Source organism: Pterocles gutturalis, unplaced genomic scaffold (genome assembly GCF_000699245.1).
Source record: "Pterocles gutturalis isolate BGI_N339 unplaced genomic scaffold, ASM69924v1 scaffold12745, whole genome shotgun sequence".
Taxonomy (NCBI): Eukaryota; Metazoa; Chordata; class Aves; order Pterocliformes; family Pteroclidae; genus Pterocles; species Pterocles gutturalis.
This window is the reverse complement of record NW_010138355.1, coordinates 16,557-22,750: the sequence shown is the minus strand read 5'-3', so window position 1 is coordinate 22,750 and position 6,194 is coordinate 16,557.

Genomic DNA, 6,194 nt, shown 5'->3' with positions numbered 1-6,194 from the left:
AATGAACAGATTTGACATTTAGGGAGGCAAGGTCTTCATGGACTCCATTGCAATCCAGGAGCATCTCACTCCTTGGCAGACACAAACCCAGGACCAGATCTCTGTGCCAGACAGCCATGGGTCAGGATATTTCTTGGCCATACTCATTCCTTATGGAAGTGGGTGCTTCATTCTCCCCTGGCTAAACAGGCTTGTTTAGTCTGCCAAAACCTCATCTATAAAGCAACCAACTTAACATCCTGAGTGGGAAATACCTTGCACTTAGCTGTTTCCAATACGGCCATGCCTCTGCAAGGACGTGCAGTGAGCGAAATTGCTGCAACCTTGGTGGGTCTGTGGATATTGTGAAAAGCAGCCATGGAACAACTAAAGTAATTGCTCTAGGCCGATGGATGTGTTTCTAATGAATCTCATTGCAGAGGAACTTATTCAGTGTCTGCATTATTTACACAGGACACCACTATCAGTAAAAGGCCATATTATCTGCTCTCTATTTGTTTCTGTAAATTCCAGTTTAGCAACTCTCAAATTCAGTGTGGTTGGGGTTTTTTTTATTTTTATAGCTTGTTTCCTCTTTAGTGATATTATCATGGAGCCAATAAAAGTGCTTTCTTTCTACATCTGGTCAAGGAAAGATTTTGCTGGGTACATGAGTAGTATTTCTGAAAACGCCGCTGAGTGAATATAAAAAGCTGTTGGAAGCAATTGAGTTTACTGTTACCTTATGTACTGTCATTAATTAGGAAATAAAGCAAACTGCATTTTATAATACTTGTAATCAAAATGTTACTCTTAATGTGATGCTTTCCTAGTGCAGAGCCAAAAAGATGCTGTTCTCCTACTGATGAGCAGAAAAGGACGCAGAGGTTCATTCAATTTTAAGTTTAATGGCCCAGATTTTCAGAGGGAAAGCATAAGAAGGGCTGCCATGCAGGATGAGGGCAGCTGCCCTGATGGGACAGGCAGGATAACTGGACATTGCAGCCACCTATACAAACAGTGATTTATTCCAACTGTACAGCATCTCGGTAACTCTGGTCACAGGCTGAGCTGCAGCTCATGGTCTGGCTCCCATTCTTGGGTACCACAAAACACCTATCTACAGAGGAAGAGGGGGATTGCAGATTAAATCAGCATTTTTTGCCCCTAATTCTATTTTCACGGAGTTCAGAGTTTTCCTGATTCCCTTTCCTGCCTCTCAGGTCAAAACATTGAGCATGACAAAATATACACAATAAAAGAAATCCAAACAAAATACTCCAAAAGAAAAAAAAAAGCATTTCATCAGCAACTCCTTTTTTTCACAACCTTTAACATTAGGTGCCTTTGTCAAGTCCATTAGGACCGTATCTGCACTTTCCGGAGTTTGAATGCTTTCATATATTTGGCTCCATATGAACAAACTGGGGGTGCAAACATATTAGTAGATCATTTGCCATGTACATGATTCAGATACCCAGACATGTACAAAACCCAGGCAGGGATTAGCCGAGTCTGACAGCACTGAAGTGACTCCAGTTCTGTGTATGTATAAGCGATAATGAACCAAAGCCCCTGTTTGTCTTCAAATAACACACCAAATGATTAATTAGACAGAGGGGCATGAGTAATAAGCACAATATTATATGCTCTACCATAATGGAACGCTGCTCTCTTCTTGCTTTGTTCCTCTAATCTCCGAGAAGCAAATATCCACAGGGTGTTACCAACAGAGCTGGAGGCAGATTGCAGTTGCTCACAGTTTATAAGCAGCACTTCTGTCCCATTATGATTTTTTATTTTTTTTTTTTTTACCCCTGGGGCATACAGAAAACCTCTTTAGAAAATACACATGGTTGCTAAAGGATTAAAGGGATCTGCAGGGGGAAAAAAAGCAAAGAGCTCTAGCTGCAGATTAGAGACTTGAACATGTTCCCACTAAATTCAATGGCAAAGTTTTCTTTGATTCAAGATTGGATCCTAACCGAATGCTTCATCATCAAGATATTCTTTGGTAAAAGTCATAGTTTGTCACAGAGATACATAAAAAAGGAGCAGTTGCTCAACCCCGTATTTCCTGTTTATTCATCGCCTTCTAATGTAAGGAAGTATTTTGAATATTTACCAAAGGAGCTCTTCTGGTAGCGGGGTTCCCACCCTCAGAGATGCTCCCAGTGGGGTTGGGCACAGGTACCAGTTGGCACTAACGGGTCCCTGCTGGGGCTGGGGCCCCAGAGCTGGCCCCAGGCTGAGCCTCTTGCTCGCAGCTGGAGTCAGCAGAAGGAGCAGCAATTGCAACTTGTTCCCGTCTCCTTGTCCCTCTGAGGGGTTGCAGGTTTTCAGCACAAACTGGAGAGCAGAAGGCGAGGTCAGGAGCCACCCTGTGTGTTGCTCCATGGCCCAGAGATCCAGGGAGCTGCCGTAGCATGATCCTGCTTCCGAATTACCTCTACCTGTCCTCCAGCCCTCTCCCCTGCTCAGCTAAACAGCAAACAGGAGAAGCAGGTAGAATCCCCCCAGCGCCTTTACAATGGGACCTGTACTCACCTGGGAAGTGCACACACTGCATACAGCCCCGGGGTAAGTGCAGAAAGGTGCAGTGTCCAAGGAGAGTGATTGGTTTTGAAATAAAACCTACATCAAACCAGTTATGCAGCTAAACAGCCCCACTTCTTGTTTTCCTCATTTAAGCAAAACCCATTTTTCTGTATTGGCTATATATAGCTTTGCCATCCTGCAAGTTTAAAAATATTTTAGGCAAATTCCTGTCTTTGCTTATTTTTAGTTGCTATTGTCCACTTGGACATTTTGGTGTCCAGTGTTGATTTGGATGCGCATGGATCTGGCGGAGGCTTTGCAGGGGTTTTTCAGTAGGAAGCAGCCAGGGAACACAAGCTGTGATGCATTTCTGCATTTTAATTCATTAATTAGAGCTCAGCCCAAGGGAAGCTGGTGCACTTCCTCAAGTACCACTACCTTCTCCCTCAGGGACCCTTGTATTTGGAAGGAGCACAAGGGCAATCACAGCGCCTGCATGGGAACCAGCCCAGGACAATCGAGTTTCCCAATGCCTATTTGCTTTTTGCCATCAGGTTTTTCTCCTTCAAATGACTCGCACCTCTCCTTCCTCAAAGATGACTTTGTTTGGGGTGCACTTTTGCAGCAGGACATCTTCAAGCAGAAGCAGCATTTGCAGTCCCCAGGGTATTTCTGTCTCAGCAACATCAGTTTCTGGGGGAAACTTTTGTCTAGGATCACAAAAGGGCTTTCTCATTTGTTTAGCAAAGTAGGTTGCTTGCACCACAGTCCAGCTCTGCCTTTGAAGCACATCATGCTGACCATTGATGGACGACATAAATAGAGATATGAGATACCCTGCTCAGGCTATGCCAAGACCTTGCTCATGTCAGAAGGGTCTGAGCACCTAAAAGGAAAGGTGTTCTTCTAGCCTACTGTAGAAGAATAATAATTATTGGATAATCCTGGGAAAACTCATAGGTCCTTGTGATTTAACTGTCCTTGCAGCGTTGCAGTAACCTCTGAAATGCAGACCCAGGCAGCTCTGCCAGCACAGCTCACCAACACCAGCCTTTCCTTCAGCACCTCTTGGCTCATAGCATCCCACCCAGCCCTTTCCCTTCCCCACAGAACCCCATAACCACACTCTGTGCCAGCCCTGACATTGGCAAACACACCCCAGTGACCGACCGCGGTGAAGTTGGAGCCTGATGCAGAAGGGAAAATATTCCCTTCACTCGACATACCTCCGTGTTAAAATGAACCAGGCTCGTACAGGGAAAAACCTCACCCTTATCAGTGTGACATTGCGGAGTCTCACGATCATAATCCAATATTAGCGTGTGATAGGGATCCTGCCGGTGGTGCAGCCTGTGCTGGTGGAGAGATTGGACCTTGGGAGTGACCTCTGCCTGGCTCACAGGCTTCACCTGCCACATAACTCCCAGCACCTCCCTGCTCCAACACAGGGATTTTTGACTTTGGGAGGGCAGAGGAAATTCTGGGACCCTTCCTCCTCAGTCCCTGCCCTTGTGCAAAGTGCTCTCTAAGAGGGACCAGCCATCAGGAACAGCCACCTCTCTCTGGGTCTCCTTCATGCCCCAAAAGCTTCCCAAGCTTACAGCAGGAAGGACCTTGGGAAACAGGGAGATCATAGAATCATAGAATGACCCGGGTTGGAAGGGACCGTGTAGTTCCAACCCCCCTGCCTGGATCTCAGTGCTGGAGAGATGCAGCGGGGCTGAAGGAGAGGTTGATGCAAATTAATGACTCTTCCCATTATTTTTCCCCCAGATCTGCACCTCCCCTCTGCCCTGGAGGCTATGGGCTCATTTATGTTGCTGCTCTTTATGCTCACCTTTTAAACGCAGTAATCCCAGGAGGTGTGGGAGTGCTGTTATCTGCATTTATTTTGCTAATGCCCACTTCCCCTGCAGCACCAGGCAGTGTCTCTGGGGAGACAGCTCAGCCCCTCTGCTCCCCTTTTTGGGTGCAGAAGGTGGCATGGGGAGCCAGGCAACTTTGTTCCCACCAGGCAGGTTCCTGAGCTCACCTTGCTCCAGAACAGCTCTGAACCCCAGCTGAGCCCCCTCCAAACCCAACATCCTAAATCAGCAGTGCAGTCATCTGAGGCTCCATCTCAAGTCACTGGACCTGTGTGATCCAACCGCCTCTGGCTCGAGAGAGGACATTTAACATGTCAATCATACTCCCATTACTGTAGCAATTCATTAGTGTGGTGGAATGAGACCTTGGGAGAAACCCTCTTGAAGGAAAGTGGAGGAGAAGCAGGCTGGGGAGCCTGCAAGGTTAATTTGCTGGGGAATGGCTTTATGTTTTAATTCAAGGCAAATGTGATCATGCTTGCCAACTATTTTAAGGAAAACACAATTACCTTGGGTACTAAAACACTGCAGAGAAGCATAACTAGGGACTGATCTGAGTTACACCCCTACACCCCAACCAGACACAAGTTTTTCCAAAACAGAGGCAGAAGCAGCAGGACAGCAAATAGCGCTGCTCACCCAGGCAGCTACATAGTGCTTCCCTCTGTTGTGAGATCTAAACCTAAGATTAAAGCTTAGCACAACAGCGTTTGATGATGCTAGGAACCCTCCTCTTGCTTTGTACCCCTTGTAGCTCTGCCTGTACCACTGGATAACAGCAGCACAGGCAGCAGCCTGGTTATTTGCACCCCACACGGTATCAATGGGATGCACATGGGTTCCTGGAGGCACATTTCTCCCTGCCCCACACCATCCCTGGACTGGACATCAGTGAGAGCCACACACAGCTGAGAGCATCCGTTAGACTCAAGACAGTAGAGATCCTACTCAGCACTACGGAAAGGCTCTTTACGTCATAAATTGTATTTAAAGGCTCTTTCAAGAAGACAAGCAAATTTAAGAGGGCAGTTAGCTTCTGGCACTTAGATGCATAACTTTATTTGATTATTCAATTTCCTCCTTCATTCATAAAGTAAACATGGGAGTTATCTGAAAGTGACTGTATACTTATGCAGTGTTTTCTTAAAAGAGTCAATAGGAGCGAGGCAGCATAAAATGCTTCAGAGAGCATGACACAGGAAAACACAAGCCTTTAAATTATACACATTCAGGAAACGGTTGAATTCAGCATTTTAGATGGAAAGGTTAAAATGTTTGTGCTGAATTGTATTAAATCTTTCACCAGTAAATCCTGTAGGAAGCAGAACATTTGAAGGAGCCTACATATTCCCAGTGTCTAGGAAAGACTCCCAGAGTTTCAAAGGAAAATGTCCATTAATCTCGTTAGACAAGTGCAATCTAATAAAAGCTGTTGTTAAATTAAGGCAACTTTGTTATTAAGTGTTTTCCAAATTTAGTCTATTTCCCCCCCCTAGCAAAATCCCTTTTTGTTCTGAAATGGAGGACCTCTGTTGCCTTTCACCCTGAAATGATTTTTTTTTTTAGGAAGACTATTGTACAGAGGTTAGAAGTCCACCTACTAGAGAATACTCTTATTTGCTCTTATTTCACAGGATTTTTGTATAGATGAGGGTTTTGTTTGGGCATCACTTGAACAATATAAATATCCTACTGACCCTTACACATTAACCAAGGCTGCTGTTGCTTTGGGAGCACAGAAGCCCAGCAGGAGCCTTGCTCCAGCCCTGAGGACAGTGTGGTGCAGGCAGGGACAGTCAGGGCTGCCCCGCA